Source organism: Neoarius graeffei, chromosome 15, assembly GCF_027579695.1.
Source record: "Neoarius graeffei isolate fNeoGra1 chromosome 15, fNeoGra1.pri, whole genome shotgun sequence".
Classification (NCBI taxonomy): Eukaryota; Metazoa; Chordata; class Actinopteri; order Siluriformes; family Ariidae; genus Neoarius; species Neoarius graeffei.
This window is the reverse complement of record NC_083583.1, coordinates 29,035,060-29,061,996: the sequence shown is the minus strand read 5'-3', so window position 1 is coordinate 29,061,996 and position 26,937 is coordinate 29,035,060. Positions and strand designations below refer to the sequence as shown.

The 26,937-nt window shown below is 43.2% G+C and overlaps 1 protein-coding gene across 2 annotated transcripts in view; it reads right to left on the bottom strand.

Annotated features, from left to right (window-relative positions):
- The window catches only part of cemip (cell migration inducing hyaluronidase 1), a 365,428-nt gene extending 339,253 nt beyond the window's left edge, over window positions 1-26,175 (bottom strand). The window contains exon 1 of one of the 2 annotated variants that reach the window (XM_060941115.1): window positions 26,027-26,175. The gene's annotated coding sequence lies outside the window, so the exon portion shown is untranslated. Of the gene's footprint in view, window positions 1-25,306; window positions 25,433-26,026 lie in introns of those variants that run through there. The other variant, XM_060941116.1, reaches the window with a different exon arrangement.
- Between the last annotated feature and the right edge of the window lie 762 nt (window positions 26,176-26,937).

Here is a 26,937-nt window from a genome sequence, read left to right as displayed (position 1 = left end):
CCGTCCTGGCCCAGATGCAGCAAAACAGGCCCAAACCATGATACTACCACCACCATGTTTCACAGATGGGATAAGGTTCTTATGCTGGAATGCAGTGTTTTCCTTTCTCCAAACATAACGCTTCTCATTTAAATCAAAAAGTTCTATTTTGGTCTCATCCGTCCACAAAACATTTTTTCAGTAGCCTTCTGACTTGTCCACATGATCTTTAGCAAACTGAAGATGAGCAGCAATGTTCTTTTTGGAGAGCAGTGGCGTCCTCCTTGCAGCCCTGCCATGCACACCATTGTTGTTCAGTGTTCTCCTGATGGTGGGCTCATGAACATTAGCCAATGTGAGAGAGGCCTTCAGTTGCTTAGAAGTTACCCTGGGGTCCTTTGTGACCTCGCCAACTATTCCACGCCTTGCTCTTGGAGTGATCTTTGTTGGTCGACCACTCCTGGGGAGGGTAACAGTGGTCTTGAATTTCCTCCATTTGTACACAATCTGTCTGACTGTGGATTGATGGAGTCCAAGCTCTTTAGAGATGGTTTTGTAACCTTTTCCAGCCTGATGAGCTTTGATGAGTTTGATCAACGCTTTTTCTGACATCCTCAGAAATCTCCTTTGTTCGTGCCATGATGCACTTCCACAAACATGTGTTGTGAAGATCAGACTCTGATAGATCCCTGTTCTTTAAATAAAACAGGGTGCCCACTCTCACCTGATTGTCATCCCATTGATTGAAAACACCTGACTCTAATTTCAACTTCAAATTAACTGCTAATCCTAGAGGTTCACATACTTTTGCCACTCACATATGTAATACTGGATCATTTTCCTCAATAAATAAAATGATCAAGTATAATATTTTTTGTCTCATTTGTTTAACTGGGTTCTCTTTATCTACTTTTAGGACTTGTGTGAAAATCTGATGATGTTTTAGGTCATATATATGCAGAAATATAGAAAATTCCAAAGGGTTCACAAACTTTCAAGCACCACTGTATAGAAGTTATATACACCCTAGGAATACCGACCTATTTGCCAGAAAGAAGGTCAAGGTCTTTTTATTTGTCTTTTCAACCATATACAACTGGTACAGTACACAGTTACAACGAAACTACACTTCGCCAGGACCATGGTGCTACATTAAACATCACAGGACCACAATTCCACATATAAGTGCAAAAGTGAGTGTAATGAGTGCAACACTGCAGACAGTAAATGACACAATAGACAGACAATAAATGGACAATAAAAGACACAAACACAAGCAACATAAGGTACAGAGTTGCGTGTTAATATTAAGGTAGTATCTCATTATCTCTAGCCACTTTATCCTGTTCTACAGAGTCGCAGGCAAGCTGGAGCCTATCCCACCTGACTACGGGTGACTACGGGTTCACCCTGGACAAGTCGCCAGGTCATCACAGGGCTGACACACAGACAACCATTCACACTCACATTCACACCTACGGTCAATTTAGAGTCACCAGTTAACCTAACCTGCATGTCTTTGGACTGTGGGGGAAACTGGAGCACCCAGAGGAAACCCACGCAGACACGGGGAGAACATGCAAACTCCACACAGAAAGGCCTTCACCGGCCACAGGGCTCGAACCCGGACCTTCTTCCTGTGAGGTGACAGCGCTAACCACTACACCACCGTGCCGCCCTGAGGTAGTATATGAAAGAAAATAAATGTAAACTTTGTGTGCGCAAGAGACATTGTAAATGTCTAAGACATCTTAAGAATCCAAAATGGCAAGGAAGTGACCGAGAAGAAGCGATTTTTGTTGAACTGCTCATCTCATCTCATTATCTCTAGCCGCTTTATCCTGTTCTACAGGGTCGCAGGCAAGCTGGAGCCTATCCCAGTTGACTACGGGCGAAAGGCGGGGTACACCCTGGACAAGTCGCCAGGTCATCACAGGGCTGACACAGACACAGACAACCATTCACACTCACATTCACACCTACGGTCAATTTAGAGTCACCAGTTAACTTAACCTGCATGTCTTCAGACTGTGGGGGAAACCGGAGCACCCGGAGAAAACCCATGGGGAGAACATGCAAACTCCGCAGAGAAAGGCCCTCGCCGGCCATGGGGCTAGAACCCGGACCTTCTTGCTGTGAGGGGACAGCGCTAACCACTACACCACCATGCCGCCCCATTGAACTGCTCATTAAGGCTTAATTCGTCCATAACTTCATTCATAATTGTAATTAAGCAAGTCTGGGTAGAAGTCATATGCACCCTTGGTACCCCTACCTTCCTGCCCAAAAGAATAAAAATTGGTGAAGAATTGAGAGAGAAGTGATTTTCATGAAATGTGGACGACGCCGGCCAACACATGATGGCATAAGCTCATTGCCTGTTGGCCGGATGAGCTAATAATGAACACATCATTGCTACTAAATGTGCCTTTTCTCGTTACTTCCTAGCTCTTTAATGGATGACCATTTCCACCACTTCTCTGTGGCCTTTAAATCACTGTTCGTGCTTCCTGGCATACACACATCCGGGCTTCTGAGTCAACATCAGGAAGTCGTCAAATAGAAAGAAGGAAGTCATTGGACTGATTTTGCATGTCACAGATTTCCAGCGAACATGAGCTAACCATACAGATTCCGCAGATTTCATAGTATTCAGAATCGTCACTCCTAATGGAAAGAGTAATTTGTATGTACAGAATTTATAGACAGCGAAGTGCTGTCAATGTTGTTTCCCCAGTCAATCCTTCATGTCATGGTTTTAACTCCCGCTGTGAGAAATGTGACAGCAAACAGAAAGATGATGACCTGCTGGCAAAAATCTTTGCATCCTGGAGAGTTTGTCTGTCATTAATGGAAAACAACCTAGCTGCTCCCATTGTGAGGTCTCCCAGTGTAACCCATACTGCAGAGAAACACGGATGTACACTTCTGACATTAGTAGATGATTTGCAAATTCTCAGATGGACTAGGAAATCCACACCAAAGACTTTCTTAATGATGAAGGGAAGGTGGAAGAGGAAAAGGAGGCAGCTGGAATGCATGGGTAGAAGTGAATAAATTTAGGACTGTCACCTGATGCTGAGACGCTTTGGACAACAGACGGTTGGAGCAAAGTGTTGAATGTTCCCGTGCATGCATTGGTAATGGACCTGAGGAGCTTAGCACATATTATGCTTGTGTATGCATGGAGTAATTAACTTGACATCACTTGATGTGTAGACTAAGCACATTTTAAAGGACTAGATACATTCACAGGAGTGTAGTATATACACAGTACCAGCCAAAATTTTGGCCACGCCTACTCATTCATAGAGTAGTTGACCATTTTTGACATTGTACCACAATACCGAAGACATCAAAACTCAAATAACATCTCATTATCTCTAGCCGCTTTATCCTGTTCTACAGGGTCACAGGCAAGCTGGAGCCTATCCCAGCTGACTACGGGCGAAAGGCGGGGTACACCCTGGACAAGTCACCAGGTCATCACAGGGCTGATACATAGACACAGACAACCATTCACATCTACGGTCAATTTAGAGTCACCAGTTAACCTAACTTGCATGTCTTTGGACTGTGGGGGAAACCGGAGCACCCGGAGGAAACCCACGCGGACACGGGGAGAACATGCAAACTCCACACAGAAAGGCCCTCGCCGGCCACGGGGCTCGAACCCGGACCTTCTTGCTGTGAGGCGACAGCGTTAACCACTACACCACCGTGCCGCCCTGAAACAACATATGGAAAAGATATGGAATTATGTGCTAAACAAAAAAGCACGAAACAAAATGTAATTCGTATTTTAGATTCTTCAAAGTAGCCAGCGTTTACCTTTGTACACTATTGGCAGTATCTTAACCAGCTTCATGAGGTAGTCACCTGGAATGCTTTTCAATTAACAGGTGCCTCGTCAAAAGTTAATTAGTGCAATTTCTTGACTTCTTAATGCGTTTGAGATCAAACAGTAAATAGTAAACACTAAAAATACAGTAAATAGCCCTATTCCACAACTGTAGTAATCCATATTATGTCAAGAACCGCTCAAATAAGTAAACAGAAATGGCATCCATCATTGCTTTAAGACATGAAGTGTGTTTTAATTCATAAAAATAAATAAAAAAAATTGAATTAGAAGGCGTGTCCAAACTTTTGACTGGTACTGTGCGCTAACTTACCTGCACAATAAACAGCATATGACTGAATTCCTTGTAATTTATTTTTACTCGCTTTAAAAAGTCGTGCCATGAGTACAAGAGCCGAACCAGTTAGGATTGTAAGGGGCAGAAAGTTTAAAGCCACAGGTCTCAGATACTATAGCACCCAGTTCCTTCCACGTCTCCAACCAACATTTATCTTTGTGTCCTCCTACCAAATATGCAACCAATTACAAAATAAGCTAAACGGAATCCCACTGGTGAAACTGACATTCTGCAGAGATGGTCCGGCTGTATATTTATAATAAATCATGTACAACTGCCAAAGCAATATCACACATAGTTAAAACACATCTCACAGGTCAAGAGGTCAGCAGCAGAAATAGGAGTCACAGGAGTGCAACCACTGAACTGAAAAAGGTACAGAATGCACCTTTCTGAGGGGAAAAAAAAAAAAGATTAATAGATTTCCCTTAAGAGCTATGGCTTTTAGTGATCTCTGACCCGGTCACACACACAACTATACACAGTACAATGTGCAGCGAACTGCTTTTTATGACTGTCCAGTGATATAAAACAGAATTTACATAAAAAGAGAAAAAAAAATGGCAGCGGGGGCGTGATCGAGCATCAGCTGTGGGCAGCGAGGAGTCGAATAGAACTGGCAGGTAACACATGAGGAGTTTCACCTGTGTCTTATTACTGCCATTTTATTTATGTGTGTCTCTTGTGTTCTTGCAGGAAAGCCAGTGACTAGAGGGAGACAAAACTGAGAAACCCAGTGCCATGTGTGTGCGCGCATGCATGCATGCATGCATGCATGTGTGTCTAAATTACTTAGAGCGAAAATAAAGTCACTGAAAAGTAGACTTGCATAAAGCGCACTTTCATCTGCCATACCTGTATCCCAGTCCCTCATTCCCTGAGCTGCAAAAGCGTTACAGAAAAAATATAAAAATATGATATCAGGGATATAAAAGAGAGCAGAAAAAGTATGTGGAATAAATAAATGTGGAATAAAGTGCAGATGTGTGCAGGTATATGTGCAATACAATGCTATACAACACCAAGCTGAGGTATTTGCAGCGAAAAAGCAAACATATCTAATAAATACAGGATATGCCGTGTATTTATGGAGTTCCAACACCAGCTGAAAAACTTATTCCCTATCATGATCTTTACAGACAAAGAGTGAAGGTCCAAATAAAAACATTTCCATTGTGTACTGGTAAAATAAAATAAGATGAGATATTTACATGAAGAGGTGTCAAATTATAGTAGTGTCAAGAAAGCTCAATTGCGGTCGAAACCTCATTTTTCTTTATTTTTTACCGTTTACCAGACGTGAGCTGATACAGTGACATTTGATGGCTTTTCCTTAATCACCTTACATACATTGAAAGCATGGTTTTAAAGATGCAGTTTCTAAAGGTTTTTCTTTTTTTATCCATCCATCCATCCATTATCCATAACCGCTTATCCTGTTCAGGCTCACAGGCAAGCTGGAGCCTATCCCAGCTGACTATGGGTGAGAGGCGGGGTACACCCTGGACAAGTCACCAGGTCATCACAGGGCTGAAACAGAGACAACCAACCATTCACACTCACATTCACACCTACGGTCAATTTAGAGCCACCAATTAGCCTAACCTGCAGGTCTTTGGACTGTGGGGGAAACCGGAGGAAACCCATGCAGACACGGGGAGAACATGCAAACTCCACACAGAAAGGCCGCCGTCAGCTGCTGGGTTCGAACCCAGAACCTTCTTGCTGTGAGGTGACTGTGCTAACCACTACATCTTCCATTTTTTCTATATTTTAAAGATGCAACAAATAAATTGTAATATCACCATGCAATTAATCTTTCAGGGTGGCACGGTGTTTTCAGTGCAGCTACTTTGTAGTTCCTAAACAGCAAAGGGATCTAAAATGTACTTTTTATATACTGCTGCTCAAAGGACTAACATCATATCTCTGAGGATACATTACAAAAGGAAAATCTACTTCAATCCTATCTTTTTTCAGAGAGAAAAAAAGGATTGTACTAGATGCAAGTCAGTGGTCAACATGCCCAGAAGCTTGTGAGTTCAAATCCCAGCACTACCAATTTGCCACCACTGGGCCTTCGATCAACCTCAGCTGCTCCATGGTTAAACCATCTCTCTCCACGTTCATAATAAAAGTTGGAGTATGAAGACTGTAGAAAGAACATTTCGCAACTTCCAAAAACACAATGATAGTTCAGAACTCCCCAAACATTGTCACTATAATCAACACTGCTTTGCATTTCATCTCTTCCACCACTGATTCCTAATCAGAGTGTCTGCCTGCCGCTGCTCCATTTATCAGCACATCAAGCAAGATTAGAGATCAAATATTCCTCCCATACAAACCCTCAGCATAATCGATACACACAGATTAATGCTGCAAGGGTTGGAAATGCACACATTTGTGTGGGAAAGATGCAGAGTGATATCACTTGTTCTTTAAATTTCACAGCAACTGTTATTCTCTCTCTCACCCTCATTTAGAGCCATCAATAATATAAAAGGATGACTGCATCAGCAAACTGCCGCGCTGAACACACAAAAATAAAGCAGAAATACAGCTTGCTCACTTGTTGTAAGCGAGCCAGTGTTTGTTCAGATATATGGCTTCATTTCAGCTGCACGCCAGCTTTTTACTGCAGATGATGGGAGAGATAGCAGCATAGAAGAGTCTATTACATACCCCTCTTATTTCCTGTTTCAATCAGTGGCAGTCTTTCTCATAGGGTGAACTCTGGTACTCTGGGGCAATTTCTGTTGTTTTAACTACACGTATTCTGTCATTGGGGCGGCACGGTGGTGTAGTGGTTAGCGCTGTCGCCTCACAGCAAGAAGGTCCGGGTTCAAGCCGGGAAGGTCCGGGTTCGAGAAGGGCCTTTCTGTGCGGAGTTTGCATGTTCTCCCTGTGTCCACATGGATTTCCTCCGGGTGCTCCGGTTTCCCCCACAGTCCAAAGACATGCAGGTTAGGTTAACTGGTGACTCTAAATTGACCGTGTGAATGGTTGTCTGTGTCTATGTGTCGGTCCTGTGATGACCTGGCGACTTGTCCAGGGTGTACCCCGCCTTTCACCCGTAGTCAGCTGGGATAGGCTCCAGCTTGCCTGCGACCCTGTAGAACAGGATAAAGCGGCTAGAAATGAGAGGAGATAATTTACGCAGGCCAACATTTTTTCCCCAATCCTAAAGCAAATAACACATTGTAGGGATTTAACCAAATCTATTCACCTAAAACCACTCCCACCCCCATTTTCATCACCTGCCAATTCCCACAAACCAGCCAACTCTCCCTTATCTTACAACAGTTGCCAACCAGAGAAGGTGAAGTCTTAGGTCCTTCATCAGAAACGCATGAAGCACATCTTTTAGAACTGCTGCTCATGCTGCATCACAGGGCAATGTAACACACTTGGAAAAAAGAGCTATCTACCATCTTCCGCATACATGAGCTCACAAATGCCTACAATCAGCGAAGGTCATGGTCAGTGATAGAGGAGAGAGAGTATTCCATATAACACCTTTACGAATTAGTTTATTATTACTCTTAGATCACGTAGCGCATCTGCCAAACAAGTCCCTGTGATTAGCTGTTACTGTAGAAATGATGAGGCATCAGAATGAGTGCATTTATATAAACCTGCAATTTGTCTTGCAGCCATTACAGCCATAACTACTGTTGGAGAATGTGTTCTAGAAATTGATTAATTTAAAAAAAAAAAAAAAACTTCTTACCAATCAGATTCAAAAATTCAAAAGTGCTATGTAAAATAAATATGCTTTGATTTGAGTAGGACATACAATTTCATCACAATTAGAAACACTTATTTTTGCATTATTTATAGTGTCAATTTCGCAAAAAAAAAAAATCACCCTATATAAACAAGTCTCATGGTAATGTTTTATTCAGTCATCAAAATCTCTAGCAACCGAGTCTTTACTGGTATAGAGAGTAGAAGCTAAGGCTAACTTGTTAGTCAGTGGAGTTAGCTTTCATAGCTAGTTAGCTAAACAAACTACAATTACAATACAGGTAACTACAGGGGCATGGGCTTGCATGTTCCAATAAACAGCACAATATATTAGTGTGGCAGTGGGGGCGTGGCCAAGCATCAGTTTGTGAATGGAGGGCGGAGCCAGGGAAGGTGAGTGGCAAATTCAATGCACCTGTGGCTAATTAATGTTGTTTTTGTGGTGTTGCAGGAACGGAGGATAGAAAAGGAGGGAGAGAGCAGAGAAAAGGGGCTCTCCCAAACAGAACATGTGTGTGTGTGTTGCGTGTGCGACTGTGTGTGAGTGAGCAAGCTGAAAAGCTAAGAAAATAGATAAAATAAAAAAGTGTGTGTGTGTGTGTGTGTGTGTGTGTGTGTGTGTGTGTGTGTGTGTGAACATCAACTCCTCCCCGCCGTGCTTCTGTACTCCACCCACATCAGGGACTTGCTACAGTGCTGAAACCCGGGAGTACAGAAGGGAACCACCACATGGAGTCTTCCCCATTCTGCTACCGCTCAGCAGAACCAGCATCAAACACTGACCGCACTCCGGAAGGAGCAAGAGCAATGCTTTGAAGCCTTGATACTGGCCCAGCAAGAAGATCGCCAGGCATTCCGGCAACTGCTCGCATCGGCAGGGGCTTCAACCATCACCACGGCGGCTCCTCCTCACGTCACCCTCACGAAGATGCACCCACAGGACGATCCAGAAGCTTTCCTCACTATCTTTGAGCAAGCGGCCGAAACGTGGGGGTGGCCGCTGAAGCAGTGTGTGGCACGCCTCCTCCCGCTTCTGACTGGTGAGGTGCAGCTCGCAGCGCTGCAGCTCCCTGCTGACAGCCGGCTAATGTACGCTGACCTGAAGAAAGCCATCCTGCAATGTGTCGGCCACTCTCCAGAACAACATTCGTGGGGACGTTCATTGGTGGTGTGTGGCATGCCGCGAATGCCAATTAGTAAATCCTGTGGCCACTCCAGAATTGTCTTTGCACCCTCTCCCGCTAATCGAGATCCCTTTGGAGAGAATTGGTATGGATCTTGTCGGGCCATTAGATCGGTCAGCACGAGGATATCGCTTTATTTTCGTTCTGGTGACCTATGCAACGTGTTATCCAGAAGCAGTGCCTCTCCGCAATATCTCAGCATGCAGTATTGTGGAAGCGCTCTTCCGTATTATCTCCTGGGTCGGGATTCCGAAAGAAATCCTGACAGACCAAGGCACTACATTTATGTTATGCACACTGCGCGAGCTGTATGGGTTATTGGGAATTAAGTCTATCCGCACCAGTGTCCATCACCCACAAACGGATGGCTTTGTGGAATGATTTAATCAGACACTCAAAAACTTGATTTGGAAATTTGTAAGGTGAGGATGCACGTAATTGGAATAAATGGCTCGAGCCCCTGTTATTTGCAGTACAAGAGGTCCCGCAAGCATCCACAGATTTTTCACCATTTGAGCTATTATATGGGCGTAAGCCGCATGGCATTTTGGATGTGCTACAAGAAAATTGGGAGGAGGGACCTTTACCCAGCAAAAATTAAATTCAGTACATTCTTGACCTGCATGCAAAACTCCACACCCTCACGCACTCAACCCAGGAGAATTTACAGCAGGCACAAGAATGTCAAGTCCGGCTGTACGACAGGGGCACACGCCTTAGAGAGTTCACACCAGGAGACAAAGTGCTCGTATTATTGCCCACATCAAGCTCCAAATTAGTCGTCAACAAGTGGCAAGGGCCCTTCGAGGTCACATGGCGAGTCGGGGACATCAACTATGAGGTGAGGCGAATGGATAGGGGCAGGGCATTGCAAATCTACCACCTCAACCTGTTAAAACGTTGGAACGAGGGGGTTCCCGTGGCGCTGGCGTCAGTAGTTCCAGAGAAGGCAGAGCTGGGGCTGGAGATAAAAAAAGAAAGTAACATCTCAAACCACTCCGGTCCCCTGTGGAGACCACCTCTCACCGGCACAGCTCACGGAGGTGGCCAAGTTGCAGAAGGAATTTTCCGATGTGTTCTTGCCCCTTCCCGGCCACGCCCACCTCATAGAACGCCACACTGAGACGCCCCCGGGGGTATTGGTGCATAGCCGCCCTTACTGCTTGCCCAAACACAAAAAAAAGGTGGTTTGAGATGAACTCAAGGCCATGCTCAAAATGGGCATAATCAAGGAGTCCCACAGTGACTGGAGCAGCCCAGTGGTCCTGGTTCCCAAGACCGATGGGTTGGTCCAGTTCTGTGTGGACTATAGAAAAGTCAACGCGGTGTCTAAATTTGATGCGTACCCAAAGCCTCGCATTGATGAGTTGCTCGATCGGTTAGGTGCTGCTCGCTTTTATTCGACACTAGATCTAATGAAGGGATATTGGCAGATCCCCTTGACTCCTCTATCTGGAAAGAAAATGTTTTTTTCCACACCGTCTGGGTTACACCAATTCATCATGCTTCCTTTTGGGTTATTTGGGGTGCCGCTATGACAAGATCCTCTGCCCTCATGCTGCCTACGTGGCTGCATACCTCAATGACCTAATCATTTATAGCAATGATTGGCCACAGCACCTGGAACACCTTAGGGCCGTCCTAGAGTCGCTGAGGCATGCAGGTCTCACAGCTAACCCAAAAAAGTGTGCAATTGGGCGGGTGGAAGTAAAGTATCTGGGTTTTCACTTGGGTCATGGGCAGGTGCATCCCCAAATTAACAAGACTGCAGCAATTGTAGCCTGCCCGAGGCCCAAGACCAAAAAGGGGGTGAGACAGTTCCTGGGGCTGGCTGGCTATTATCGTAGGTTCATACCTAATTATTTGGACCTCACCAGCCCGCTGACTGATCTCACTAAAAAGGGAGCACCAGATCTGGTCCAGTGGATGGAGTAGTACCAACAGGCTTTCACTAGGGTAAAAGCTGCACTGTGTGGGGGGCCACTTTTACACTCCCCTGACTTCTCTCTCCACTTTACTTTACAGACAGACGCATTGGACAGAGGGCTGGGGGCCGTTTTGTCCCAGAAGGTGGAGGGTGAGGAGCGTCCCGTGCTGTACATCAGCCGCAAGCTCTCGATGCATGAAAGCAAGTATAGCACCATCGAAAAGGAGTGCCTGACCATCAAGTGGGCAGTCCTCACCCTCTGATACTAACTGCTGGGGCTTCCTTTAACCCTCTGTTCGGACCATACGCCCCTCCAGTGGCTCCACCACATGAAGGATGCCAATGTGCGGATCACCCGTTGGTATCTCGCCCTCCAGCCATTTAAGTTCGAGGTGGTCCACAGGCCGGGGGCGCAAATGATGGTGGCGGACTTCTTGTCCTGTCGGGGGGAGTCCACTGCAAGCCGGACGGCTCCCTGACCTGAATCGGGCAGTGGGTGGGGGTATGTGGCAGCAGGGGTGTTTCCAAGCGTCAGTTTGTGAATGGCGGGCAGGGCCAGGGAAGGTGAGTGGCAAAGTAAATGCACCTGTGTAATGTTGTGTGTTTGTGGTGTTGCAGGAACGGAGGATAGAAAAGGAGGGAGAGAGCAGAGAGAAGGGGCTGTCCTGACCAGAACACGTGTGTGTATTGCGTGTGTGACTGTGTGTGAGTGAGCAAGCTGAAAAGCTAAGAAAATAGGCAAAATAAGGTGTGTGTGAACATCAACTCCTGCCTGACATGCTTCTGTACTCCACCCACATCAGGGACTTGTTACAATTAGCTATCATCTTGTGCATTTAGTATAGGTTTTACAATCATTAGCTACTTAACTAGGTAGCTAATAAATGCTCTGTTAATTCACAATGAAACAATTCCACAGGACAGAAAATTCTGATCATGGAGAAGTGAAAAAGTTGTGTGTAAGATGTGTAATCTATTACTGTGGTAGAGGATCTATATATGGTATATGGTCTGTGTCATGGGTCCTTTTACTTAGAATAAAGACTTATTTAGAACTCTTAGAAATAAAAGCTATAACCATCAGTGGGCAATAAGCAGAAGTCCTATGTTTAAAGTGGATGAGATGTCTGGATCTTCTCTTTCACAAAACATCCTGAAAAAAGCACAGTACAAGTAAAAGTAATAATTATCCTCTGCTGTTCCAATAACCAGTGCCTCATTTTGAACAGAAGGCACTGAAGAGAATTATGGCTCAGGCTTCAGTGACTCTCAAAGGCTCAGAGAGGTCTAACACTATATAGCTGTCAATAAGCAGCCCGAGGTTGTGTATTATTACAGGTTCATACCATAAACCTATTCCCTTGTGGGCAAAGCAGGTGTGTGTGAGTACACAGCCCACCCCGCAGTAATCAATCATTCGTGCTACACAAAGATGTCAGCTTGTCATCCCGTTGCCACTTCACCACATTCCTACAAAATGGAAGTCACTGTGGAGTGTGTCTAACATCACAAAAGAGACTCCTTTCAAAATGCTAAATAAATCTCTCCACACAGAAAACCTCATATCGACAATTACACATTTTTTCAATTTGTTTATGTGAAGCATCTGGAATACAAAGTACCACTGTCAGCACCATGCAGTTATTGAAAATTCATCAACACCTTCTGAGTAATCAGAATCGAATCACAAACAACAGTTCTGCGGTATAAGATACTACAACTTTTAAAGCCCTGTTATGAAAGAATTGGTATGTTTTGCTCTCAGTGCTCTCAGGCTCCCCCTGCAGTTGTGGAATGTAGTTCACATTTACACTGCTGTCGTGAATACAAATTGCACTTTCAGCTCCCCTCATGGACAGCTGTGCACGTGCATTTATTTATAAAATAAAGGATGTGGAATCTGCAGAAGCCATCGAACCATGTGGACTGACAAGGTAGAGTAATGTTACAGGATTTTACACAAATATAACTGAACAGTTTTATTTATTGTGACATCGGAGATTAACACTAACATCATAAAAAGAATAACAGAAGATTTTAGTTTTGCTGAAATACTGTGCTCACATTTTCAGGCCATATACATTTTTTGCTAAGTGTTTGAATATTGTGTGTGTGTGTGTGTGTGTGTGTGTGTGTGTGTGTGTGTGTGTAATTGACATGATATAGGCACATACTGTGCATAATATACATTACATTATCATCGAGATAGGGTTGCAAAGTTGCAAGCTTTGAAGGCTTGACACGACATTGACAGACTGTTTTGGCATGGGATGAATTTATTTATTTGCGTGTTAGCCTGAGACAGGACTGAGGTTAGATGACTATTGTTATCTGGACAAACTACAAATCTCCGTGAGATAGGGATAACGCTGATAAGGTTACAGCCTATGTCACAATCTTTCATAAATAACAGGATGTACACTCTGTTGTCTGAGTGTCATTGCCCCCCTCCCCCCACCCCGTTAGACGTGAGACAGATCACTGGTTACGTCTTGAAGTAAACATGCATGCTCAGATATTTTTTTCTTGCTGCACTGCAAGTCAAAGTTTGCACCCGACTCAGAATAGTAGTATGCTGAGTTAACATAACCAGAACCATACGAACACCAACATATCTAATGCTGGGGGATGCTAACAGACAAAGAACAGCTACTCAACTAAACTAACAAAACTTGGATGCCCCTTACATAGGGTGACCAGACGTCCCGGTTTTACCGGGACAGTCCCGATTTGGGGTTGTGTGTCCCGAGTCCCGACAAAAGTCTGTCGGGACACGGATATGTCCCGGTTTTCGCCACTCGCGACTGAGCAGCGTGGGAATCATTAGCGGAGAAATGTCTGCATTTACTATTTTGATGAATTGACAGGAATCGCAAACTTTCCTGGTTACTGCCCCCTGGCCCTGTGGCATGGGTGTTTATTTAGCCACCTTATTCCAGACAACAGAACGTGTTGCCATGCAACAATAAAATAAACATTAACTGTGTTCTTTGTCTAGCAGCTAGCAGCAGTAATGCCGCAGCAATTATGCCGAAAAGAAAATGTACCTTTTCCAAAGGTTTACAGGGCACCTACCCCTTCCTCCGAGAGGTGCAGAACAATGCGCACGAAGCCTACTGCACACACTAAGTGCTTTGTTCTTGTACCAAGTTGGGTAGCCTATGCTGCAAATGCTGTGCGCTCCTGTGGGGGCTTTCCTCGGGCTGTCGCCCCTCTCCTCCTTTAGTGCTGTTTTGTTTGAGTGTATATTTTACAGAAGCCGCAAGAGGCCCTTCATATAATCTTTTTTTATTCACCTTGTTATCCCGAGATAACGACATAATTAATTCAGGATCTCGAGAAAACAACACAACTAATTCGAGATCTCGAGAAAACAAAACAATTATTCCGTGATCTCGAGAAAACAAAATTATTTCATGATCTCAGCTAGATCACTGTATCTTCGTCGGTAGAGACGAAGCCGGGCCAGTCTTGTGCGGAGGGTAGAGGTCTGCGCGGGTCGGATTTTTCAGTCCCGCTCCCACCCGCGCAGAATTATGATTTTCAGTCCCGCTCCCGCCCGCGCCCACAAAAAAATTATGATTTTCAGTCCCGCTCCCGCCCGCGCCTGCCATATTTTGTCCCGCTCCCATTCGCAAATCCCGCATGATGCAGACGTTCGCGTTATTTCTCAGGAAAGTTCTTGTCCTGACACAGCGTGATGCTGCCCCGCCTCCTACTTTGAGTGGATTTGAGCATAAATATCTACAGCTCACGTTTGTTATTATTTACCTTGTTTCTGAATTCAGCATGTAGTGTCTCTAATAATAATTAGTACTGTCAAGCGATTAAAATATTTAATCACAAATCGCACATTTTTATCACATGAGAAACCATTGTAATTCTCTGATCAGCATAAAAAAGTGAATGGGCTTGCTTTGTACTAATGGGTTTTTTTTTATTGCAAAGCAGAGCTAGTAAGAGAAGTGAATTGATTTACTGCTTGAGTTAGTCTACAACTCTAATCAGAGAGACAGGTTACACAGTGACGGTAGGCTTGACTCAATGCTATCCCAGAAATCCTTCCTGTAATATGCAAATTTGGCCACCTCTGATTGGACAGCCAAATTTGCATATTACAGGAAGGATTTCTGGGATAGCATTGAGTCAAGCCTACCGTCACTGTGTAACCTGTCTCTCTGATTAGAGTTGTAGAGTAACGCAAGCAGTAAATCACTTCACTCATGGTTCTCTTGCTAGTTGGGTGTGAACTGCGAGTCATTAGAGTGATCAAAGGATTTCCCGTTAGGGTGATCAATGGCAAATTTAAGATGCCATTCCTCTGGCAATCTGACTCTCTCTGCAAATTTAGGCATCTTAAAATGTTATTAATGCCAAATAAAATATCCAGCGCAAATTATATATGATAGACATAAATTAATAATTTATAAATTTTATTTCAAACACATTTTTAGTTAGCGGGACTGCAGCTTATCACCGCTCCCGCCCGCCCGCGCCGCATATGTGCACTCCCGCCCGCGCGCGCATATGTGCACTTCTGGTCCCGCCCGCAATAAGTTTTCAAAATTTGTCCCGTGCCACACTGCTTTGTGGCGGGTCCCACAAGTCCCGCGGGACTCCTGCGGGAGTGCAGGGCTCTATGATCAATTATTCCAGACATTCTAATGACCAAAGTTGCGTCTATACAGAATGAGAAATAGCCCCAAAGTCTGCATATCACAAGTCTCTTGGCGCACCTGAATGAACCATTTCTCAGCTGTTTACTTGAGATCATAAAATAATTGTTTTGTTTTCTCGAGATCTCGGAATAACGGTTTTGTTTTCTCGAGATCTTGAATTAGTTGTGTTGTTTTCTCGAGATCCTGAATTAATTATGTTGTTATCTCGGGATAACAAGGTAAATTAAAAAAAAGGATTATATCCTCTCTCGGCTTGCGTAGTATATATTCTCAAATCACTTGTCTCTTTTTTGTTTCTGTTTAACATACCATTCTGACAGTTTGGCCATATTGCTGTGTTGAACAGCTTGTTGCACCTTCCATTAAAGTGTTCACTTTTGTACACATCTTCTTGCTTTATTCATTCAGTTGTGGGGAATGGTTAGTAAGGTTGATTCTGACCTAGGCTATGTTGAGGTCACATATCTACTTTTTAAGTTCATGCTATAGTGCATACAATTTTAGAAATATAGCCTACATGTGCATATGCATTCTTCTTAGTGTTCTCACAAACAGGTGAAATTAATCAGTTTAAATTTGGCCTATGGACATAGCCTGGCCTATTCTCAGCCATTACAAAATCTGTTGTCTGACCATAATTTAACTGATCTGTATACCGCTATGCTACTAGATAACAAAATGCCTGTTTGTTTAATTTCATGTGAGATGTTGATAAATGTGAGCTTCAACAAAATGATAAGAGCACCTCTCCGAGTGTCACGTTTACGTAAAAAAAAGGTGTGCGTGCACGAGCATGGTCGCATGCAAAAGTGTCCCGGTTTCAGACTAGGGAAATCTGGTCACCCTACCCTTACACAATGTGATAAACTTGGATGGCAAGCTCACCAACAAATCTAAACAACCAACACGAGCACTTATTACCAGATTAGTAGTACTGATGTTCAAAAGCGTGTTTGCTAACACTCGGACATCACCTTGAGATGTAGCTAGCAGCTAAACCTCTGCCAAAATGAACCATCTTGGCTTATGATCAAAAGCTAGCGAGTCGACAACTTTGCTAACACAGCCAAACTTCCAGCACATGCAACAAAACAACACATAAGGCAGCGAGTGGAAAACTACTTACTAGTTCAAAGAAAGAAGCCCAACTCAGTGTCAGTCTTGCAGACTTATTTCTTTTAGCTCTCACCAACGAGTAAAATTCAGTCCGAGATTTCGTCTTATCACGTCTTCTTTGGTCTCTTCACCTCGAATGCCATGATGTCTGTACCGAGAATACAGATTTAGCTTCATTTTCTGGCTTGTGTTACTGGCCAGTTTTGGAAGCTGGCCAGAGTGCTGTAAAGCATTACGCAGCTCTTGCGAGAAGTCTCAGGGACGCCCCACCAGAGTTACATAGTGCTATAAGAAGCTAGCCGGGTGTGGACTCTGAATGGAAGACAGGCCATTCTCCCTATTACAAGCCAACGTACCATCAAAAATGATTTTGAAGCTAATATTTTAAGGTAAAAATTCCTCCCTATTGTCACTTTAATGGACAGCTACCATGCGAAACAGATCAGAATAACATGAATTGCAACATGCATATTGTGATGCATTATATTTTAAACTCCTTAATCGAAGCTTTTTTAATATATTTTCAGAGTAACATTATAATAAAAAAAACAGACTTCAGGATTCCCAAAGCCTCTCCAACTTCTACATGCCACTGAATTAGTGCAATTTTGACAGAGGTTTTATTTGCAGATTTAGAAAGGGAGCGAGAGAGAAACAGGTACCTTTGTATCCACCTGCAAATTCATAACCTTAGGGGTTTTTTTGGAACCACTTTTGCTCCCTCTTTGGTGATAAGTGATGTGCAGACACGCACACTCTCCACGTTACACGACTCAATTTGTCAGCAGATTGAAGGAATTTATTGGGGTCATTTTCTTATCATGTACGCATGTACTGTATATGCATGAACACGCCAGCCCTTCAAAAATAGTGTACATACTTTCAGACCTAGGAGAAGAGCACTTTAAAAACACAAACCCACACGTACAACACACACAGATCTCAGGAATAAACAAACTAATTGGCCCCACATGACCTCCAGAAAGCTGACACTTAAAAAAAAAAAAAACTGACAATGGCTGAAGGCAACGCTCCGTTTCCTCTCCATCCTCAATTCCCGTCACTTCGTGCCATCAGATAAGTACAATCCCTGCCTCCCATATCCAGATAATGAGCTAAGGCTGTCGTAACACCCATCTTGTGACATCAGCATAAAGTCTACACAAACAGCATTACCTTCTACCTGAACACAAGATCCTTTCTAAACAGTTCATAATCAATAAGAATAAAGTGGTTATCATATGAGCACAGGGGCATTTATGGAGCGATAAGGCAGGTCATATGTTCCTGTGGGACTAGCAATTCATCTTTCACGGTTTCAACAATTTGCTCACGGGAGAACACACACAAGAAATAGAACCATTTATTATGCATTTCACTTGTCGCCGGATTTCATCATTTTCCCATTGCAAGCAATCCAATCTAGAAGCGTGTGCGTGCTTTCTCGGAGGCAGATTGAGGTGTGCTGCTGCATTTTTTTCGAACAGCTACTCATGCTGCTATTAGATTAGAAATGACAAAAGTTGCTACTTCAAATACAGCTGCTTACCGAGACAACAGTTTATGCTTTAGCACGTGTGACCTGTAATGCGCGAGTTCAAATCCCACTGTTGGTGTAAAAACCTGAAATGTGCAGCTTTATGCATGCCTGGATTTTACTTCTGAGTCAAAGAGCTATGGCTCCTGTACCTGTGAATTCAGGGAAGTTATGACTTGTGTATGCCAGTCCATGTGAAGGAACATGACCTCCCACATTTCAAAGCTAACACAGTCATTTCTCTTCTGCTGCTTCAGATAACAGCATCTACACCAATCAGCCATAACATGATGACCACTGACAGGTGAAGTGAATAACATTGATTATCTCATGACCGTGGCACCTGTCAAGGGGTGGGATACATTAGGCAGCAAGAGAACAGTCAGTTCTCGAAGTTGATGTGTTGGAAGCAGGAAAAATGTGAAGCGTAAGGATCTGAGCAACTTTGACAAGGGCCAAATTGTGATGGCTAAATAACTGGGTCTGAGCATCTCCAAAATGGCACATCTTGTGGGGTGTTCCTGATATGCAGTGGTTAGTACCGACCAAAAGTGGTCCAAGGAAGGACAACCAGTGAACTGGCGACAGGGTCATGGGCGGCCAAGGCTCACTGATTCGCATGGGGCACGAAGGCTAGCCCATATGGTCCAATCCCACTGAAGAGCTCCTGTAGCACAAACTGCCAAAAAAGTGAATGCTGGTGAAAACAGAAAGGTGTTAGCATTAACTTTTTCAGCAGTTTGCGCTCCAGGAGCTCTTCTGTTGGATTGGACCATATGGGCCAGCCTTTGGGCCCCATGCGAGTCAATGAGCTTTCGATCAGTGCTTTATAGCTAGCGTTTTCCCTTGGGCACCTCTTCAGAAGCTGCTGTTTTGAAGATTTCAATTATTAAATCTGACAACAATGCAGCATCACTGCCCATAACACCATACAAATATAATGTTCAAAGGAATTTAACTACTGTGTTGAAGAAAGCAACATTAGCAGTCTTTTGTATTTGATCATCCTCTGAAAATTTAATAAAGAGAAAAATCATTTAAAATGCAGCAAAAAGCCAAAAATGGAGGCAGTTCACCCACGGATATTAATCACTACATTCACTGTGACTTCCTGGCCCTACGCCAATAGTCCCAAAGTCCATATTAGTACTCATTTGCATGGAAATGAGTCAAAGTGAAAAGAGTGAGGCAGAAGAAGGACCTGATTTTTGAGCACAAACCTGAAGAGGAAAGCTATGGAAGCAAAGTGGTTAAGATTCCATCCTAGCAACCAAAAGGTTCTAATTTTAAATCCCTAAATGCCAGACAGTCACTGTTGTGTTGCGCCCTGGAGCTAAGCCCTTATGTTGACTGCTCAACTATAGACTTGGATTTAATTGTTTTGATCAATGCATCTGGCAAATGAATAAATGTAAAGAAAATCTGAATGAAAATTGACCAAAAAAAATGCTTGGCAGCTGACTGTCACAGCAGAAAGCATTCACTATGATGTCTGGAGATTGCAAACTCAAGAAATCCCAACATGGATGGAAGGTCACAAAGATATAATTGGCTTTGCTCTCAAGGGGTATTCTCTGTTGATAAAAGTGCCAGTCTGTTAGCTTGTGTATAGCTTAGAGGACAATCAGCACTTTCCTCTGTGTTCAGTGGCCCTGGTACATGAACAGCAGTTAGAAAAGATTTGGTGTCTGGCATCAGAGGAAGTCCACACCTTCCCTGGTTATAATTTGCCATGTGATAGTGGGAATTGGTCTAAATTTGGAAGAAAAAAAAAAAGAGGTTAAAAAAATCTTAATCTGTTAATACAACAGTGACTGAGAGTCAACAGGCAGTAGCATGGCCACTGATACACAGGAACAGTATTTATTAGCCCAGGCTAAAAACTATAAGCACTGCATTGCCACTATAACAAACTCTTACGATGAACTTCCGCATATAACGAACCAAGTTCGTGTCCCCCACCTTTAATGACAAAGAGTCTGAGTCTTAAAAAAAAAAAACTATCACTGAGCTATGCGCTCCTCTTCCCCCAGAGACAAACAATAAGTAATCAAGTCTACAGTAAAGTTAACAATGCATGTTAACGCCATAAAACAAAAGGCTTAACTAGCCTCGCTTAGGTGTCAATCACTAACAGGTATCGAGAACAGCAATCATTGACTTCAAAAAATCCCTGAAAAGGATTTTATTTTATGAGCTAAAAAGCAGTTTTACTTGAGTCTTTACTCCGTAAGTACTGTTGTCATGGCTACTTATACAGTAAATGTAACATACTCTCCTTCTGTCAGAAAATGCAGGTAATAGACGGATGTAATCGCTGGAAGAATTTTATTTAAAAACACGCTGGCAAAAAGATCCAAATCAGTGATCAAAGATCAGAGTCGAGAAACAAGCAATGGTCGAACAAGGCACAGACAAGATATCAAAGGCGGAGACAAAGGGCAAAATCCAGAATAGTTAGAAACCAGAACATCAACACAGTGTTACAGAAAGCTTGGTAACATGAGACACAAGGTACAGTGCATATACTCCACAAAATCTGTGTGTAGTGAGAGTCCTTATAAGTGCGTGCTGTGATTGCGCTTTAATCTGGAACAGGTGCATGGTGATTAGTCCTAATGGTGCTCTGTGTGTGCACGCGAGTAGCGGTTTGAGCAGTTGAAGACAAACTTCATATCCTGGACCGTCTAAAGCATGGTGAGAAAGCAACAAATTCATCTAAAGAACATGGTATCCCAAAAAAATCAATTTCAACTTTTAAAACAAAAGAAAAAGAGCTCCGAGACATCGTCCATAACAGCAATCAACATGGTGGGCTGAAAAGAAAGAAGATGTGGTAAGCAAATGACGGCGAGTGTGACTTATTTCCTTTATTTCGTAAATATTTAAGTGAATTAAGTGGAAATAAATTAAACAGAATTGGTCTTGGTTCACATAAGACTGAGTGTTTGGTGTGACAAGTGGGTCCATTCAGTATTACGAACTTTTCAGTATAACAAACTATTTGGACGTCCTCCAAGGAGTTCGTTATGGTGGGGTTGCTGTGTATGTTACACTGCAACATTTAACGTTTTTGAAATGACTGGGTATGACATGGTTACACAAATATAACCATGCTGATCAATTTTGTTCAGAAACCATAACAAACACTGATGTGTGGAATGAGTCATGTATTACTGAAGAAGAGTTTATCAGGTTCTTATTACACACTGTTCATGTTCTCAGATGAGCCTACATCAGTCATGCACCTGCTCAACAATCAGGTGAACTAAATATTGAGCCAAATATTTATCTTGGGTTTCGACATTAACTTTTATTGTGCTTGCTCATTTCAAATCTCTTTTTCACTCTTGTTAGAATTCATTCTGTCATATTTATCAAGAATATGTGAAAGAAAACATTCTTTGGAACAATTTACAGAGAAGTATTATAAAATAAAATAAAATAAAAACAGAAAATAAAACAATTTTGAAGTATTGCAGCCTATTATTATGTAACTAAATGCCATCTGGCTAATCTGCTGACTAGCGGCTAGTAAAAGCCTGATAAAGTGGAAAGATGTTAAACAAAATGATCTCTAGCTAGAGGTTATAGAAAACTCTACTCTTCATCTCAGTACATAATCATTTGAATGTTACACTTGCAAACCCCCTAAATATTTATCAGTGTTACAATTTGCATATGCTTGCTGTGCTTTATGGGAATACTACAGCCACCAAGATTACACTGTTTCAAGATGTGAAAATTATGACTGTCCAATAATGTTGTTCTAGTTGATTCTATGTATTCTGGCGCTCTTACAATATGGCTAACTTTCTAATAGGAACACTAGACGTAAACTGTAGCATTTTGGGAAAAGCCAGACAATGAGAAATCGAACAAATAATGGCTTTATTCAAAAACGGAGACGGAGGAAGGACCATTGGAAGGATCAAAGGGATAGTAAGGGCATGGGTGGAGTGAGAGGACATCTGTCAGCCACCACCTGTGTGTGTGTGTGTGTGTGTGTGTGTGTGTGTGTGTGTGTGTGTGTGTGTGTGTGTGTATAAGTAGGTCACTCTGAAGCCAGCCTGTGTTTAATGTACAGCCTAAAATAACCTTCAGACAGGAAAAGCAGAATTATAGGCGCTGCTCTGTTTCCTTCTACCCTACAATAAACTAATTGCCACTGGTCTGAAGGCTACTTTATATGAATAAGACGCAGCTACAATGGTCAGTGCTTCCATGTGCCACTTTCCTGTCCTCCCCTGAGGAGCCAAGAGAGAAAGTAGGTGACTGCAAACCAGCATGCTGTGATTGCACAAGTTATTAGCGAGGCATGGGATGCAGACTGGTGCACGCATGCGGCACTAATTTCATTAAAACTCTCATTCTGAAGACACCTCTACCATTAATTAACAACTTCGAGGAAACGGGAGTGGGAGTTCTAAGTGTGTGTGTGGGGAAAAGGACCGCCACTCTTGATAATTTCACATGCCATTTAGTAGCTGCTGGACAGGGAATGAAAAGCTGTTTCTGGCAGCTTGCTGAAATTTCACACTGATCATAAAACAGCAAACATCTCAATGCCAGAGGGCTTGGCAACCCGATGGTTAGTTAGCTGGGCAAACCAAAGCCGGTAAGTTTGGAAAGCCAGTGAGCTTGGCAACCCGGTGCCAATGAGCTTGGCAACCCAGTGCCAATGAATTGGGCAATCAAAAGTTGGAGGTTTAGAAATGCAGCGTCTGTAGGCTTGGCATCCCAATGTCAGTAGGCTTGGAAAACCAATTTCAATGGACTTGGCAACCCAATGCCAGTTGCTCTGGCAATTCAATGCCAATGCATTTGTCAACTCAATAACAGCAGACTAAGAAATTCAATACCAGTGGGCTTGGTCAAAGTGAGTGTCAGTGAGTTTGGCAACACGCATCAGCTGCATTGTGAAAGCTCAATAATGGCTCTGAGCCTACAGATGCCAGTGTTTCACAGGCTGATGTGTGCCAGCATGGTGCGAATGACTGAGACTGGAAGAACCCCAACCTTCACGTGAGGAAATTCATCCGGGGAAACACTGACCTTAACAATTGAGAGCTGCTGACCAAATGCCTTTGGAATTAACATTACAGGACGACTACAGATCCAAACGCAAATGTTCTTCAGAAATGAAGGTCCTGTGTACCTTCACAAATAAGACTAGTGGACACTTGTTTTCATCAGTCAGTTGCTAGATGTGAATAATACAGATAAGCTCTCAACAGTTGACCTCCATAACATCACAAGACTTTTGTGTGTGTGTGTGTGTGTGTGTGTGTGTGTGTGTGTGTGTGTGTGTGTGTGTGTGTGTGTGTGTGTTACCTGGCATTAGCTACAAAATCACCAACATCTGCATGAGAAATTTTACTTGATAATACCTGGGTCTTTTATAGTAGAGACTGTGCATTTCAGACTTAATAAAAACACTAACTCTTAGAAGGTTGAATTAACAAATGAATGTTAAAGTGATTATTACAGTGCTGAACTATCTCCTGCAACGTTAAATTAAATGCCATCAGTGTTAAATTGACTCATATTGTATTAAATTTACATCTGGTGTTGAATTAATACCAATAGTATAGAATAACACTTGCAGCATTGAATTTATACATTCGCTCACCGGCCACTTTATTAAGAACACCCATCCACCTGCTGCTTTATGCGGTTATCTAATCAGCCAATCACTTGACAGCAGCACAGTGCATAAAATCATGCAGATACGAATCAAGAGCTTCAGTTAATATTCACTTCAAATATCAGAATGGGGAAAAATTGTGATCTCAAAGTCTGACTTTCACTGTGGCATGGGTGTTGGTGCCATTTGAGGATTTCAGAAACTGCTGATCTCCTGGGGTTTTCACACACTAGAGTTTACACAGAATGGTGCGAAAAACAAAAAACACTGAGTGAGTGACAATTCTGTGGGTGGAACCACCTTGCTGATAAGAGAGGTCAGAGGAAAATGGCCAGATTGGTTCGAGCTGCCAGGAAGGATAAAGCAACTCATAGCAACTCTTTACAACCGTGATGAGCAGAAAAGCATCTCAGCATGCAACAGCAGAAGACCACACTGGGTTCTGCTCCTGCCAGCCAAGAACAGGAATCTTAGACTCAAGAACGAGTTCCTATTAAAGTGGCCAGTGAGTGTACAATGCTGACTTGATGACTACACTGTTGAATTAACCCCATCAGTGTTGAACTAACACATACAGAGCTTAGGAACAGTCAGTGTTAATGCTGAATATTTCTAAGAGTTTTCATCAAACACCTACAGCATGTTGAAATTGGAGATGTGTTTAGTTTTGCAAGAGATCAACAATCTAGGTGTTAATTCAAACTTTATACAGTACGTAGGCATCACACCAAGTCTGCATTATTTCACATCCTTAACACTCATCTCATCTCATTATCTCTAGCCGCTTTATCCTGTCCCACAGGGTCGCAGGCAAGCTGGAGCCTATCCCAGCTGACTACGGGCGAAAGGCGGGGTACACCCTGGACAAGTCGCCAGGTCATCACAGGGCTGACACATAGACACAGACAACCATTCACACTCACATTCACACCTACGGTCAATTTAGAGTCACCAGTTAACCTAACCTGCATGTCTTTGGACTGTGGAGGAAACCGGAGCACCCGGAGGAAACCCACGCGGAGAACATGCAAACTCCGCACAGAAAGACCCTCGTCGGCCCCGGGGCTCGAACCCGGACTTTCTTGCTGTGAGGTGACAGCGCTAACCACTACACCACCATCCTTAACACTGGTGTTAGTTAAAAACTAAGCTTTCAAGAATGTATTCAGTTCAACACTGGAGATTTTCTTCTCACTAACATTCCTCCACAATAGTTTATTCAATTAGCACTTCTCATTTGATGTTTGATCACAATGACTCATAAGAATACAAATAAACATGCACCCACCTCTGTGTGTGATGATGATGCAATGATGCTGTAACAGGTGCTCTTCTTGGGGTCCCTCATCTCAGCATCACACCAAGGACACCAAGTTCCCAAGTGCGTTTACTGAACAAACTCAGATCTAAACCCTTTATTATTAGTGCGCTGGCTCAGGATTGTGCACCGAGCAATGCGACCACGTGCATACAGTTCAAAATCAGCTGTTCATCTCTCCCTCTCTCTCTCTCTCTAGTCAAATTGCACTGGTTTTTTCTTTAGTCCATCTGCCCAGGAAGCTATCTTGTGCATTAACACATCTGGCTCGACTAATCAGCTTTTTAACAGCATCACATGAGTTTTTAATAGGGAGATCCACTGAAAGCTGAATTAAATGATTGGGGGCTGGATTTAAAAAAAAAAAAAAAAAAAAACAGGTTGCCATAATACAACTATGGAATGAATGACTCCAGTGCATTACATTTAGTTTGTTTTGGGTTGCTCAGTGTGAAATGTCATGCATGTTAAAATGCAAGTTCGAGTCCCAATCAAATCCCTTAATTGCACGAGCTGAAATAAGGAAAGGTGCGCAGTGAATGAAATAAACCAACCTCTCCTCATCCGCACCTGGGTCTGATTGCCATATCGATTCACAACTTTAGAGAGATAAATCTAGCTGGTGCATTGAAATAATAATTAAAAAAAAAAAAGTCCATAAAGATTAAAAGTCCAAAGTGACACACAAACCTGGATGCATGAACAAAAATCGTTGTCCGCTTCTCGGCAACAAAAACCCCAGCTGTCATCCAAACTGCTGCGGGAGAAAGATGAACGCGGAGTGTGTGTGTGTGTGTGTGTGAGAGAGAGAGAGAGAGAGAGAGAGAGAGAGAGAGTGTGTGTGTTATTGTATGAGCTGTGCGCTCGACTGAGCTCCCATTTATACAGACCTGTGCGATGCGCGAGCCGCGAGAACCGCACTGAGGGGGGAAGCCACGCCCTGTGGCACACCATTGGCTCGCCAGGTATGCATATGCAAATCAAGGAGCGATCCGCGTGCTGCGGGCGGACTTGGGATTGAAAAGTGCGCGAGGCAGTTTGGCTAAACTTGAGTGAGCGAGTGGGAAGCGGCGCGCGCAGTGGAAGCACCTCAGCACAGGAGTGAGCGCGTGCTGCAGTTCCAGCGCGCAGCCCGCGAGCGCCCTGAGCAAACTCAAACCGGAAATGAATTCAGAAATTATTCAACTATTTACATTCAGCACGAGACGCCGGATTCTGTAATGATGAAGGGGTTTATTCCTCTTTCTCCACAGTAATGCTTCATTTAATGCTCTGATGCTCACTTAGGAACACTGTAGGTGTTAATTCCACACTTTATACGTAATTTCAACATGGTGTGAGCTGAATTAACACTGTGTGTGCTACATATTGCTTTTTTACCAACATGTTTGGGAAGTGAGGATATTTTGGCTGGTCCTCACTTCTTAAAAGGGCTGTTTGAAGGTTAAAAGTTAGTGTTAGAGTTCAGGTTGGAATTAGGTTTAGGTTAGGGTTAGGGTAAGGGTTGGGGTTAGGGTTAGGAATTTAGTGGTGATGGTTAAGGTGAGAGTAAGGGGTTTGTGAAAATATTATTTCAGTGAGGGTCCCCATGAAGATAGAAG